General features: G+C 41.7%; 1 protein-coding gene across 1 annotated transcript in view; it reads left to right on the top strand.

Moving 5' to 3' along the window:
• The window catches only part of OSBPL5 (oxysterol binding protein like 5), a 174,418-nt gene that overhangs the window by 21,457 nt on the left and 137,074 nt on the right, over positions 1-15,887 (top strand). The window lies entirely within an intron of this gene.

A 15,887-nucleotide genomic window follows, 5' to 3' on the forward strand; every position in this document is an offset into this window, starting at 1 on the left:
ACAGGGGATCCCTTCTGAGCCATATGCAAAAAGAAGGCATACCCTGGTACAAGACAGGAAGCTCTGAAACTGGAATGTGGTGGGCTGGGAAGGTGCTCTCCAGACCTCTCTCTGGAGCACTGCCCCATAGCTCCCAGTGAATCAGTGCTTCCAGAAGTATGAAGGAGGATGCAGCCTATGGCAAAAATTGCAAGTAAAAGAGCTGTAAAAGGAAAACGTGCAGAGTTCTTGAGGCCAGCTGAGAGCAATTTTTAAAAAAGGTCAAATGTAAATCATAATGTTTAGCCTTGGAAACATTGTGCTCTCACAAGCTGCTTTCATTATCGTCTTTAGAGAAACAACGCAGTGTTTTGGAGCCTCAGTTTGGGTCAGGCTGCCTCAATATCATGAGTGAACAGTAATCATAAGATTCTGTCTCTTTAAAGTAGTTAAGCCAAAAAATCTTCTTGCTGAGCCTTCTTGTTATCACAGAGGTTTATAATTTGTGTGGTATTTAAACCCTGAAAAAAGGAGTGGCAGCAAATTTTGTTCAGATGTGCAGATAAGCTCTAATATATGGAAAAAGCTCTCTGTAGGCTCCAATATATAGATTTGCCTAAGGAAAAAAAATCCAGACTTATGCTATAATATCTCTTTGGGAATTTATAAGAGGGGGATAATACTCTAGTTTGAAAGGGAAGTAGGGGAGTTTTGAAGGCAATGTTTTCTCCACTGTCCAAACTAAGAACCACAGCAAGAGGACAATTCCCAGAACTCATCCCATCAATTTAGCAAGACTTCATCTGCTTAGGAGCAAGCATTAATTGATGCTAATTGTAGCAATTTACTTATCCAGTGGTGAAAACAGATACACAACTCTGCCCTTTGGAATTAGACATTTGGATCTCCAGGCCAGGAAAGAAGCACATGGAGATGAGGACTCCTCCTGAGCCAGAACACAGAAATGGAGAAATGGGCGAGCACAGAAATGGAAACAACTATCTCCTTTATCTTCAGCTTCGTGGCAGTGTACATAGGAGCACTTAACCCTGAGGCAAAGAGGTCAGCCTTTGGCTCCAGCAGAGAAGAAATGAAGGGATCCAATAGCACAGCAATCCTTTAGTCCTCTTTTCTTTTTAAGCCATGCATGATTCATGGGTTACATTAGAATCCCTCCAGCGGAAGGCCACGGATCATTAATGCAGAAGTCCAAAGGATATGTGACTTCTTTCTGCTTTTGTTACAAATCACCTTGTCTACCTTGCACATAGCCAACTTTACCTCAGCACTCCCCATTTACAAGAAAATTCTCTGTGCTCCAATGTGTCATGTTAGACGCACCTCCTGTACAAGGAAACCACCTCCTGTACAAAGAAACCCTTCCACTTCAGGAAAATGTGCACTGATGAAAGCAGTCAGTGTCCAGGAAGAGTTACACAGAGCAGCTTAACTTACACACTGGAGCAGGTCACACTGATGTAATTGCTGACCCTCTGCCTTTGGGCACAGAGTACAGCACCCATGTCCTGTCAGCTGCCCTGGGTGGAGAGGATGCCCTTCTGGCTTCCTTTTTGTTCAGGTCAGACAAAAGGATGTTTTGTGTTGAACCTGAAGACCATGTCAGATTTTAAATATATTTTTCCCTCACTGTGTGTTCTCTTTGTGAAACAGTAGCTGCAAAACACATTAAGAACTGTTGTCTAAGATGTCTGATTGGATAGTAAAAAGCTAAATATTAATAAATAGGCTGGAGCAGACAGGAAATACTAAAAAGTACCAGATGGATCATCAGTGGAGCACAGCGTGACCAACGGTACATTTATTTGCAATAGACTACGCACAGAGGAAAATGAGATGTTTCTTCTTGTCTGAGTGGCAGTAAATTTGCACAGTAACTGAATTCTGGGGTTGTATGTGTGTGAGTGCTCAAGATCAGGCCTCTTTGCTAAATGTGCTCATTTTCTCAGTTAATCTTCAGACTACTCATCGAGCTAATACCCTGCCTAGCAAAGCCTACTTGTCTTTCCAGCACATTCCCCTGGGAGTGGATAAAAAGGTGACTTTCCCCCTGCAGCTGATGTGCCCCTGTCCTTTATGACTGGGGTTGCATGGGAGTGGGAATTGCAGTCCAGCCTTTATAGTGGTGCCAGAGTGAAATACAAGAGTTGTGCCCTGGAGTCCCACCACATCTAAAACCTGACCTCAAGCAAAGATAACATCACTTTCACTAAAAGTAAGATATTTCAATATAAACTTCCACCTTCATTCTTGCGACTCTTATAGAGAAGATCCAGCTGTTCAAGTGTGATTTTTTTTCTCCTCAGTTAGCAATTTCAGGAAATCAAAATATGTGTTGGGGGAAGTGAAAGCTTACAGATTTGTGCCCATATGGGACTCATCTCCTGCCCAGTCTCCAAAGAGATGTGCTTTTCAAGACCAGGCAGCTGTATTTGCATAGAGTTTTTTGTGGGCTCACCATTTCTCAACAACTAGCTTCCAAAAGTCTCACTTGAGTCCTACTTACAGGTAAAAAGAGCTGCAGAACAACTAAGATTGATTTGGTCTATTTTTGTCCCAGAAGGTGTCACTGAAGAGCCAGGAAATGTGCAGGTTTAGTAATAGTTTTAACTGGGTTTTTGACTGCAGCCTCAGGACTGGAGCCTGGAGGTTGGAAGCAATTTGGAGTCCCAAATTCCTCTGCCTGCTGTGGACTGAAGATCTGGAGAATTTTGCATCACAGAATAAATACCCTGAAACTTGCAATGCTGTGTTATTTCTCAGCTAAGTCATCCCACATCCTGTAACAAAACGAAACCATTCTTGGGACTGGTGGTGGGAGTTTGGAGGTGTTTTTTTATAACATACGTTTAAAGGATTGTGTTCATCTTCTTGCTCTTTGCTCTATATTTGTTGTGTCAATGTTACATTATAAATAACACATAATTTAAAATAATATAATTTAAGATAATTTTAATGTCTAGACCTTTAGGCCTTTTCTTAAGAACAGGAGGAAGAGCTGGGATTTCCAATCGCTTTGCTATGATTTATTATGCATTATCGGTAGACATGGAAGTAGCACAGATCTGGCCATGGTGTAAGAGGCCTCAAGCAGCTTGTACTGTGAATTCCACAAAGAACAAGTTACACACAGCAAGCTGGGTCTCCTCTCCATTTGGAAAATGTAGTTTGAGCTACTGTTTTAAGTCTTTTCTCCAGTGTTAAGCATTTTGGGAGACTTGATCTGATCTATAAAGCAGATTTATGAAGGCAACTCGCCTCCAAGATGAATATTTGAAAGAAATTCATCATTGATGTGGCCAGAGTAGAAAACCCTGTCAAAAAGGATATTGAATGCTTTGCTTTTAGCCAGTCTCTTAACTACTGAAGACTGGGCTGTGATTTGATCTGATGTGGGGGGTAAGATTATCCTACGCCAGTCTACTGCTTGTTGTTGGTTCCTTCCCCAGAAACATCTGCTACTGTCTGAAGTAAGTCCATTATCCAGTCCAGGGTAATGGACTGGATTATTGCATCCATGTTCCCATTCCTGGGCCTAAAAAAAGTAATTGGAGGGTCTTAAAAAAATAAAGAAAGAAAAAATAAAAATAAATAAATAAAAAAAGGGGGTGGGTTAGGTGATGTTGAGCTCTATAGCTGGTAGATTGCTAGCCAGTTCTCTGCTCTTCAGAGTACTGATATTGCAGATCTCCTCCTTTCCCCTAGTTTCCAATAGCATGTTCTCAGCTGAATTGGTTTGTCTTGTCTATAGATTAATACAGCGCAGCTCTTTGACGTATTGTAGCTCTCTGAGGTAAAAGAACAAAGGAGGGAGAATACATTTTTCCCTGACAAAGGTATGTCAGGTTAATTTCTCCAACATACTTTCAAGGTTTGAATCAAGAAATATGAAAAAATGTTCCAAAGTCACTAAAAAGTGTTTCTTCTTGTTTGATAAAAGCCACTCACAGTTTCACTTCAGTGAAAATTCAAGTATTTTTCCTAACCTGCTCAGCACCAGATGAACCACAAAGTTGCTGCAAGTACTTTTAATGGCAGAAATACCGTAAGCTCATAGGAATGTATAAGAAAAACTTATTTTGTTTCAATAAGAGGAAAATAAGCCAAAACCCCCACATTTTTAACAACATAATAGAGTGTACACAGTGACATTCTGCTAAAAAGTTTGGTGTCACACTGAGGGAGTAGAGCAGAGGAGACTTGCAGGTTTAAGTGATGGAATTTTGCCATTTAATCTTTCCTCTGGCAGATCAGCACAGACATTAAATAGCCTCTGTGCATTGTTATCCACAGAAATAAAACCTATAGGAATTTGTTCAGCCGTACTCCCCACTTTACTGATCCATTTTTTATTTCAGCTGCTAATCTGCTAAGGATTTCAGCCTTTAGCTCAGGGTTATCAGGATGGCATTGTGAGTGGATAACATCTGTTTCAGCTTTCATCCATCTAGAACACAAGCATTAATCACTAGAAATGGAGTGTGAAATGGAAAGAAAAGTTAAATGCACATTTGATTCTGAATGCTCTTGGAGGAAATGTCTTTCAGGACCTGACCAGAAGGAGAACTTCACTGCACTATAACTGGGTTTGCCAGCACATCTTACCTGAAAAGCTGGTCATTATCTGATAGAAATTCTGCTCATCTCAGTTTATTTTAAAGGCTCAAACCTTGTCCTGTCTAATTTAAAATAAATATTTCAAACAACTAATCCCAAAACAGTGCATCTGTTCAGCTTAATTTAGTTGTGGTCATCAATAAAGATTCTTTTTCCATCTTTTCTGTGCCCCAGCTCATATCTGGAGCCCGAGCTGTTGCAGCCTCATGCTGCAAATGGATAGCTGTGGCCATGCTTTCTGGGGGTGCTGAGGAATACATAACAAGGACTAGGAACAATCTCGGACCAAGAAACACTAAGCTGACTCAATAGGCCTTTTCCATGCTGAGTTTCCAGATTTTCACAGATGCTGCAAGGAAATGTGTTGATTTTCTACTGGTCTGGCATGTGTCATGGGAGCTAGACTCTTACATTTTAACTCTAAGAAAAATTATCAGCCCTGCCTTGATGGCAGCAATTAAGCACAAGATGCTGTGACCAGAGTTAATTTGGGTTGTTGCTGAGCATGTGTACTTCCCTGGCAGTTGCATGGGAAATGTTTACAGCACAATGGGCTGGATTTGCTCAATTTTTGAGGATTTATGTGTGCCAGGTACCCTCTCTGCATTGGAGATCATGTTGGGTGGTGGTTCTGGAAAGCTGGAGATGGAAGATGGCTATATTTAGACCTAGCTGAGGATACATGTTTAATATGTATTCCCTTTTGCAGAGGTTATTTCCAGCTTGGCTTCTTACATCACTGCATGCTCAAAAAGCAGGCAGTAATTATCTTCTGAACCTCTCAGAGAAGGCTTCTCCCAGAATTCCTCCAAAACCACAGAATATAATTCATCCACAGAGGTCAATACTACCTACTTCTGTCATTTTAAAACCTCTTTTTCATCAACAGACAGTGAGTTTGTCAAGGCATAATTTCTGTGCAGTGCAATTCAGCAGATTAGATGTCTCCTTTAGCATTCATTTCTCTTGTCATACTTAGAGACAAACTGTTCTCAGTATCTTGATGTCTCAAAGTCCCTGAAGAAAGCCATTGTAGCTCATTAAAAACATCCCAACAAGCCCTTGCCCATCCATCAGGTCAGTGCTATAGCTCTGGAAGCATCCTGTTTCCCGATCCTAAGAAGGATTTCTCTCTGGGGACAAGAGAAAAACCTGTTAATGAGAGTATTATTTCTCTAGCATTTCAAAGCTGAGCCCAACCTTAATCTTTTCATAAAAAATACTTCATTTGGTGCCCTTCCTCTGACTTCTTTGCAGTTTAACTGTAGGTAGGCTTAAATACATTCATTTTATGCATAGCAGCAGCCAAGCTCGCTCTGTATTCTGGGAAGTGTTTCTTCAGGTCCTTTGATTTCCTTGTGTGCTTTGTAGAGACATGAAATAGTTAATGTTTACTCATTACAGTCACAATACTTGTCATCTGAGTTGGTATCTTTTCAAGTGAAGGGAATGTCATGCAGCAGAGATCAGTTCAGGCTCTCCTCAAACTTGGCTGATCAACATGGGATAGTTACAATAGAAAGGGAAAGAGAGAGACTTTGAACCTCTTTAATTAAATCAGCAGTAGTTCCCAGGAGGACACTTTGTGTCTAAAAATCAAGGCCTGTCTTTTTTACTGTAAATTACTGCATATGCTTTAAGCTATTCTGACACGATCCAGTTTTCACCTAAAATCAGAGTGTCCACCCTGGTCTAACATGAATCATCTCATTAGAACAGTATAACCAGGAAAAAACAACTGCACAGACAAGCTCACAGGTATCTATTAATATTCACTTTGTGTTTAGGAAGATCCTTTCCCATTATAACAGATAAGAATTCGCTTTTACAAGTGAGGTGAGAATATGCCAAGCAACTGCCAGGCATTGAATCCTTTGTGTTTTCTGGAGCTGATGACATTTATCTGTGCTTTGACTAAGAATCGAGTCTGCCACTTCCCCAGGTAATCCTTTCCTACCTTTCCGTCCCCAGCTTCCCTCTACCAAGCAAACTATTCTTTCTGCTGAAAAAAAAAAAAAAAAAAGTAGAGAGGAGAGGGAAAGAGAAATATTTTGCCTTATGCTTTTTGGGTTATATTACTTAAGGTATGTCTTAATGCCCTTATAAAAAAGACATATAAGGACATTTCTTACTTGGTTTTACTTCTGCACAGGCAAAAGCCTAAACAGAGAATACCATCTCTGACTGATTTGTTTATTCTATAAACATAACTTTTCTTCTTTGTAGGTCTTTTTAGATTTGAAGATTTCTTCCATTCTGAAAACTGGTGCCATTAGAAACTTCCTGTGACTTTTAAAGGGAAAATCTAATGAACTCAGAGGAAAGCAATAGAGAAGGAGTATTTTTCTGTGACTATTTTTCTGTGCAAGTGCTGAAGTGAAATACTGAACTGAAATAAAATATTGTTGTTTATATCAGAATAGGAGTAACTTCAGTTCTAGACATGGTAGGTAAGACATCGAGAGTATAAAATGTATATAATCAAAGTCTGTGAGAAATATTTCATTCTGCACATGAAGAACTGAAGGCATGAAAGGTTTGAAAAGAGAAATTCAGTATCTGAGGCCAGAACCAGGACCTGGTCTGGAGAAGATGTTATTTTCCTCACCAGATCCTTCCTTCCTTCCTTTGGGTTCTATGTTCTGTACCAGCTCAGAGAACAGACTTCTTGAAACTACTTAGTATTCACCACAGATGACAGCTTTGTAATTTTGTGAAAAGTAACATCTGTTCAGGGAGAAACTGCGTGTACATGTATAAGCAGCTTTCCAAGACATGTATTTCAGAGAAGAGGGAACAATTTTGCTCAAATATCCCTAAAAACTACCTGCCTTTTCAACATAATCCAATGACCCAGAACAATCTTCCTGGGGAAAGAAAAAGAATATGTGATGATGTCCAGACCCCTAGCTGACACCAAATGATATTGCTCCTTTACAGATCTACTCCATTATGGTTTTGCTGCCTGATAAAAAGAATCTCCTGTCAGTGGCAAGTGGAATTTTTCAAAACCAATCTATATGCTGGACTTCCCTCTGGCTTTAACCAGCAGAGCCTTGCATCACTGTCACTGCTGATACAGGAATCCTGTGAGGTCCAGAACTCTGCCGAGTTTCATCTGCTTTCACTGGACAGTTTGACAGAGCTGTGAGGAACATGAAGTTTTTCTGCAGAAGCACAAGCTGGCTGAGATGCTTGGCACAGGTCTGATGAAAATAGGATACATTTGAAGGTTTTAATATGATTCCACAGCTGTGAAGGTTCATTTGGATTTTGTTCTGCTTAAAAACCCTCTTTTCCCAAGGGTTACTTGAGGTACTTTTGAAAAGCACTATCAAATTAGCTCACCATATTCAAATGTAATTATTTGTTTTACTCTGAGATCAGCTAAAGAGAATATTTTATTCTACCCATTATTCTTCCCTCTTCTTTCTAGCCATTGGGAAACAGGACAAGGATTAATTGCATGTCAGAGAGTCTCCTGTTCTGGGTAGCAAGAGATCATTGATGGTCTTAACTCTGGTTTCATTCCTATATACTTGATGAACATTTCTCCTTTATTTGTACAAACATAAATAATAAAACTTTCAACTAACACAGTTCATATATTTGTGTATTTTTTTTGCAATTTCTTGGTCAGTGTCACCACAGGTAGCATTTGTTGTTCAAACCTACAGTATGTTTTTCATTGATTGCCTTTTAAAGGACATCTGTTCTTACAAGTTGGTCTTACTTTTAATGCCTGTATCTTCACCATTAGAGTTCAAAGTGAAAGGCTGCTACATTTAACATACTTCATCTTCAAAACAGTGGCACAAAACCACCATGTGATAATATGTGATTGAAAAAAGCAGCCTTTGGCCTCATGGCAAGGCTGGTACCCAGTGGAGGCCTGGTGGAATGTGGACCTATGGTGTTTCAGCTGTGGGATCTGCTTCCAGCAATGTCCCACATGGATTAGCTGCTCCACACAGCTGTTTTCCCTTGGTGTCAACAGGGACAAATATCCTGACCTTCACAGTCATGTATAATTGAGGGAGCATAACACAGAAGGACTGAGAAACATGCTCCAAGGCCTGTGCAAACTTAAGGAGCTATTATCAGTCAGTAGATAAGATGACATGTTATCCTAAAATCTGTCTTTGCATTCAGGGTATTTTTTTGCTATCAGTATCTCCTTAGCTTCTTTCAGTCAGCAGCCTCTTTGTTTCTCAGATGTCACTCTCTTTCTTTTTCAGACAGATCAGCAATGTGGTTTTGAGGCAAATATCCAGATCGTTTTTATTTACTGCTCTTTGATTCATAGCCAGAGCAGCCTCAGAGTACATGCACCTGGAATCCCTTTCAGTGAATCAGCATGGGAAGATGCACTCTAGGAGCATGCCTAATTTGCTGCAGTTGTTGATGGATGCTGACTTGATGGAACCAGACTAAAGCTACTCCAAAGCCAGCTCTCTGAAATGCAAATAATGTGCATGTTGCATCCTCACTACCAATTTCTTTGCCTTACAGATAAGCTCCTGCTTGCTAACGTAGCGACAGCATGAGAAAGTCACACGCTACAGCAAGCCTGCTTTCAATGTATGAAGGGATCAGGAGACACAGCCACTGATAAGGGAACAATAAAGTTCATCAGGGCTGAAAACAGCTAGAACACACATAATTTAATTTGCAAAATGATGGAGCAACTACTTACAGTTCTCTGTGGCCACCATCAGGTCACCCATGTGGACGTCATAGTTCCCAAGGTATTATCCCACTATTTCAGGACTCCAGTAAGTAGCTAAATCAAGCCATCCTCTGTAAGAGTGCTTTTGTGTTTGGACTGCAACAGCACAGATCTAAGGGACTCTGGGATGAAACCAGGTCCTTTGTGACATAAAAGGGACAGACAATTTGCTCAGGAACAAACCTTTATGTGCCATTCTTTTGGGCTGTAAGTCAGAGCATGGTCTCTGATAGTGTTATATCTGTTCTCAGGAAACATTTTTCATCCAGGCTCCAGTATTTTGTGGTTTATTTCTATAACTGTAACTTGTGACTGTAACACTGGACAGGTCTCCCTGTTTGAAGCAAAAGGATGACAAAAATACTGGCATCCCTCTGTACAGACAAGCCAGATGCCCTTCAGAGGCAGCAAAAAATATTATTGTACTTTTTCTTCCTGATCTCCTTTAAGCCCCTGTGGGAGTTCACCGGAGGCATCAGCAATAACAGAGTCCTTAAAATGAATTGTAACAGCCAAGGAGAGTTTTTGTTTGATCACAAATGGAGCCCAGAAGATGAATTTTGGAGATGAGCAGGAAAGAAGCTGTGAGAAGTTCCATAATTTATTAGAGATGAGCTGGCTACAAGAGTGAGTCAAGAGTCAGGAAAAATAAAAAGGGTCAAGAATGAGAACAAACACATCCTGGGAAGCAGCTGCAAGCTCGGGAATATGATAAAGTGTTATTACAAAGCTACTAATAGAGCTGATTTGTGACTCTGTGGCCTGACCTCCAGATCAATAGTATACATCGAGTGTCAGGAGCTAGATTCAATCATTTGTAATTCAAAATGCCTCTCTCTGGAGAGAACGAAGTAGTAAACAAATAGGAATTCAGCTGTGACTTCTGTCTGTTTATATCCAGGTCTATCTATGGACAGAGCATTGATCAGTCAATACATAACTAAGTATGTGTAGAGACATTGGTACTGGCCCATATGAAGATCTGTATGTCTATGAGTCTCATAGGAAAGTCTTTTATAGAAACACATGTGTTGGATTGGGTTTGCATGGCCAAGCTTTTGGTACATGGGAGATACAGAGGTGGCTTCTGGGAGAAGCTGCTGGCAGCTTCCTCCCTGTCCAGCAGAGGCAGTCCCTGGCAATCCACAGATGGAAGTGTCATTGGCCAAAGCTGGGCCAACTGGAAGTGGTGGTAATGCCTCTGTGATAGAATATTTCTGAAAAAAATCACTTTTCTAGGAAAAAAAAGTGATTGCACAGTTGTAATTGTGGCCAGAGCAGAATGAGAACATGGAGAGGAACAGCCCTGCAGGCACCAGGGTCAGTGCAGAAGGAGGGGGAGGAGGTGTTCAGGTGCTGGAGCTGAGATTCCCCAGCAGCCTGTGCTGCAGCCCATGGTGAGGCAGCTGTGCCCCGCAGGCCATGGAGATCCACAGGGATGCAGAGATCCCACTGCACACCAGAGCAGGTGGATGCCTGAGAGGGGGCTGTGACCCTGTGGGAGGCTCACAGAGAGAGGAGCCCACACTGGAGCAGCCTCTCCATAGTGAAGAAGCCCCATGGAAGAGTGACCCATGCTGCAGAGAAGGCTATTGCCCAGGGGAGGGACTCACACTGCAGCTATGCTAGAACTTCATTTGCACTCATATTTATATGGTCAGATTGGATGGGACTCCGATCAACCTGATGTAGCTGAGGATGTCCCAGCTCATTGCAGGGAGGTTGGACTGGCTGACATTTAAAGATCCCTCCCAACCCAAACCATGCTATGATTGTACTTATGGATATGTTTACATCTATAGGAATGCTTTTGTTTTGTCCTTTGAGACTTTGTAACAGCTAGCTTGCTCTGTAATTAGCTTGAAACCTGACCAACAACAAGGGCTACTGGAATGTTTTTGAATACCAAATTGGTTTTATGTCATGTCTTATCAAGGGTTTTGAAATCTAGCCCAGATTTCACTGGACAGTTTGTCAGATCCTGGATATCTCGGCTGCTTTCCAGACTGCTGCAGAAGGAACTTTGTTCACCAGATCAGCTCAGCATGTTGGGCTGTTCTCTGAGATGATACTTGCAGCTAGTTACTGGGCAGGCCTCTGGGAGCAAAGCAACAGCAGCCAAACTCTTTGATCTATTTTTCACACCAAAGCCATAATGACAGCATTCAGCTTAATTTGCTGGCTTAGACATCTGGAGGAACATAAAATAGCTCCATGGTGCTTGATGTGAACTGGCTTCAGCTGAACAGTAAGAAATCAGGAACTTGGGTAGTCACAACTAAATATAATTTAACTCCAGCTGTAGCAAGACCCATGTATGTGGAACAGCTTTACTTCCCAACACACACCTTAGTTTGGGGTTCCTGACTGAGTCCCCTTGAGACAGAAGTTTACATTGGTGAGGGTGCAGGGTAGGGAAAGTAAGGTCTGCCCTAGAACTCTTGTTCAATATAAGATACACAAGATCACAAACAACTTCTCTGGAGTGAAGCAGTTGCAATGGCATTGTATTTAGATTCCTGAAAAGTACCCTGGAAGTTAAGGTTATAGAAAGCAGGGCACCATCCAAGCATCTGATGGATAGAGAAAATAAACCAGGTAGAAGCATCTGGAATCTTTTATCTTGTTACTGGCAGGTCTTTAAAGCTGCCTATGAAGCCTGTACTACAAGCTCTTGCTGGAGACTTTTTCCTGAAAGCTCGAAATCTTGTTTGCAGGACCACCAAAACTGTGAGAGGCTTATGAGTGCTTTGGAGGCTTGGCCCACGGGGTGAAATTGCCAGCCAGATAACCTCTTTGCTGTAACCCAAGTCCAAGCGTAGACATGTGAAAGCTTTCTGACCACACTGTGTGAGTAAAGAAAGACTTTCAGGTTATTTACTTACTCCATCTTCTACAGTGCTGTTCCAAGCAGGGTCAACATGGCCAACCTCCACCATTCATAGAAATGTCTCCTAAGATGAGCTCAAGGCAGTCCATAGGGTCTACTGCAGATAGGAAACAACACAGCAGAAAAGGAGATAGAATATCAAGCAGCAAGATCTAAACAAGGTCTTAGAATTGTGTTATCTGCCCAGCTCAGCCAGACTGACAAGAAGGATGGGAGCTAACCTCTGATATTGTACAGTGAATATATTAGCCAGCAAGAATTTTTCTCTTGCTAGCAAACCACTCAGGAAAAATTACCTCTGCTAACAGAGACAGAAAAAAAAAACCCAAACAAAAAAACCCCAGTCAGGAACATCATCTCAGCAGGGAACACACTAACAGAAAGGAGCTACCACAGCAAACAGAAGGAGAGTCTGCAGTATCAAAACACTGTGGCATCCTGCTCCTTTTGATGCTTGCCCACTGCCAGCTGTGAAGTCTTCATGCTGCTGCTTTTATGCTCTGCAATGTGACATGAAGCTCTTTACAAAGTAGATACTCCCTGTACCTCTTACTGGGTCCCAGCTTTCAGCAGTAATCAGTCACTGGAAATTTTCTTCTACCTTTTGCCACAAGAGGACTCCAGTCTCCAGTGGCTCCTGGGGAGATGGTTGTGGTTTTTCTAACTAATTTCTCCAGAGACCTGTTCCAGCAAACTAGCAATTAGGATCCTGGTTTAGCAGCAGCTCTGTTTTTCAAAATGTAAAATGAACAAACATGTTTTTTCCAGAGTTCTAAACAGGCAGACTACTATTTGTTAACAAGAAACTCCTGCTCTATCCAGCTATGGCATTGCATATTTTTGCTAAGGAACATTGCACTGGAAAACACTTGTGGGTAAGAGTGATCTTTTTCTTATCATTAATTGTATACAGCTGTGTTGAAGCTTATGACTAATGATAAAGACCCATGTTTAATAACATTTTTTTCACTCATTTGTTTTAAGCTTCCTGCTTCTTGTCTCACTATGTGCCATGAGCTTAAGGGCAAGCATCTTACAATGCTAACAACCATTCCTGTGATGTCTGATTAATATGGTTATGGCTCTAGAGCCATTGTAGTAATTATAATGATAGAAATATTACCCTCTACATTTTCATTTTAATAGAGACCCATAAATATATCTTATGGCTTTTATGGCATTTAACTATCTAGTCATGAACAGGAGTTTGTAGAACTATTGTAACTATGTTGTGAGATGTAGGAAAGCATAAAATGCAAGTCTGCTGCACTCTGCAAAATGAGTATGCATTTACAGTTCACATAGGTAGGGTCTGTTCTCTGCTGAGGGAAGAGGAGCTCGTTCAGCAGTTGTGAAAGGTGGAGGACATGAAAAGGAAGATGCAGGGCAAAGCACTGCAATGGTTTCCAAAGCAGGCTGCTGACCTGAGAGAACCAAGTGATCTGTCTGTTGCTGCTGCTCACCTGCCTTTACCACATTTCTGGACAATTTACCACAATTTCTAGACAATACTGATACTGTGTTGTTGAACATCTCCAAGGGTTGCCATAAAAAGACGGCGAGATACTGCTTTTCAGTGTTCTGACTGTTAAGGTCTTCGAGTTGCATTACTGGATTGTAAGGACTGGAGTAACAACAGCTGAAACAGCCTGACTAGACTCTCCCAGCACTGGAATTAAAACTTATTGTGTTTTGCTGCTTTTGTTACCCTGTTTATGATAGAGTTCACACCAGTTTATAAGCCCTTTTAGGACAGAATTTTGTTTCTGTGGTAGGAAAGTTTAGTGTTGCAAACACTGGCAAATGCCCAAAGGAAATACCACAGCTGCAGACCCCCTGAAAGGAATGCTGATTTCTTGCAAAGGAGAGCTGAAACCAGAAGGGTCCTCAGCCCCAACTGCAAAGTACATCCATCAAAGAGCTTCTGTCAAAGGGATATGTGATATCTGGGGGACACTGATGAATTAGCTTTAAGCTAGGGAGCTCAGGTGGCATTAGGACACAGCAAAGCTCACTCCAAACGCATGGCTGGGTTATGAGCTCTGTACTCCACATCTACCCACTTAGGGTTTTATGCACACCTCAGGTGTATTTGCATGGACTGCAGACAGCACATAACCAGCAGATGTTTTCTGAGTGGCTGTTAACATAATAGACACTAGAGGGCTGTGGAAAATGGTCTTCAAAAATATTAGTGTTTGCTTTGCTTACTCCCCATATTCCTGTGGGGGGCTTATTAAGGGGGAAAACAGATCTAGGTCCCAGCTTTGACAGACAGGGAAGTGATGGATTGCTCTAACCCAGAGTCTGAGGACCCATCTGGTGCAAGGTCTGAAGACACAGCAAATTCAAGTTCAGGGCTCCCTGGACCATAAGAAATGCCATGGCTGCACGATGCAAAACATCAGTCTGAGGTAAATTTTCTTTCATTTTCTCCAGTTTAGGGACAAGATTTTGAAAATTTAACAGCCAAGTATTCTGTTCTGTGTATCACTAATGCCTCATGCACTGTCCTAGAGCACATAGGAAAACCTAATGTATTATTTTTTATCAGGGTCTCTAACTGTTTTGACAGAAATAATGTTAGATGTTCAGGTTTTTATTAAATTAATGTTGTGTAGCAATGTGGCAGTGAACAGATTAAACCCTAGTAATCATGGAATGATTGCCTGATAAGAAAATAATTTACTAAAAATCTTTAGCCAAAACACTTTTTAGAAGGGTTTTTTAAAATGTTCAAAACAGAAACCCCTGGGAAGTGAACTCTTAAGTCCCACTGAGATTCATGCAGGGTGCTAAAAACTGTAGATGTCTGTACCAAAGTAGCTGAGAAGCCATGGTGGGACAAAGCCAGTCTGGGTACAGACAGCTGGACCAACGTCAGTTCTGTGCTTTAGTTAAAAAGCCATTTGCACCAGACAAGGTACTGGCAAAATACCTGGCTGCATTTGAGTGTTCCAGCTCTAAAAGCAGAAAGGGGAAGGGAGTGGAGGACACAGAAAGAACCCCAGAAAGGACAGGAGGCGACAGAGAATGAGCAGGCAGCATGAGGCAGGGTGAGCTGCTTCATGCTCTAAGAGGATGTCTCAACCTGGCAGTGCCCTGAGCCAGGGTGATGAGAGGCCTTGGCATCTCCATGCAGTGCCCTGCCCCATTGCACAGTACAGGCTTGCCCTCAGGGTAAAATTTTGGTGAGGATTAAGTGAGAATCCCAACCAACTTGAAGGCAGCTGGAATCATGACAACTCTCCACACCTTGCAGATGATGGCATAAATCACAACAAATACAGGTGAACTTAGAATCACCTGCCCTATGCACGTGATTCAGGGGCTTATTTAATGGGTAGAGAAGGGCTGTGGTGACTTGAATAGTATGGACAGCATAGGCTGTGTGGGCTGTTCATGGTTTATGCTGTGTTTATAGTGCTTCTTTCCAGGAAAGAGCAAAAATGGATGGTGATTTTTTCCCTCCAGCACCATGCTCTACTAGCTAGGTATAGTATATTCTCTTTATGTGCCATTGAGCTCACTAGGAGAAAATCAGCTACCTCTACTGGCATTAGGTACGTGGATATCAGTGATGCAGGGTGAAGCCTTGCATGGGCTGGAGGCAGTAAGAGAGAGATTGTGCCCTGTTCCAAGTTGAGCTTGCAT

Source organism: Taeniopygia guttata, chromosome 5 (assembly GCF_048771995.1).
Source record: "Taeniopygia guttata chromosome 5, bTaeGut7.mat, whole genome shotgun sequence".
In the NCBI taxonomy this organism is placed as follows: Eukaryota; Metazoa; Chordata; class Aves; order Passeriformes; family Estrildidae; genus Taeniopygia; species Taeniopygia guttata.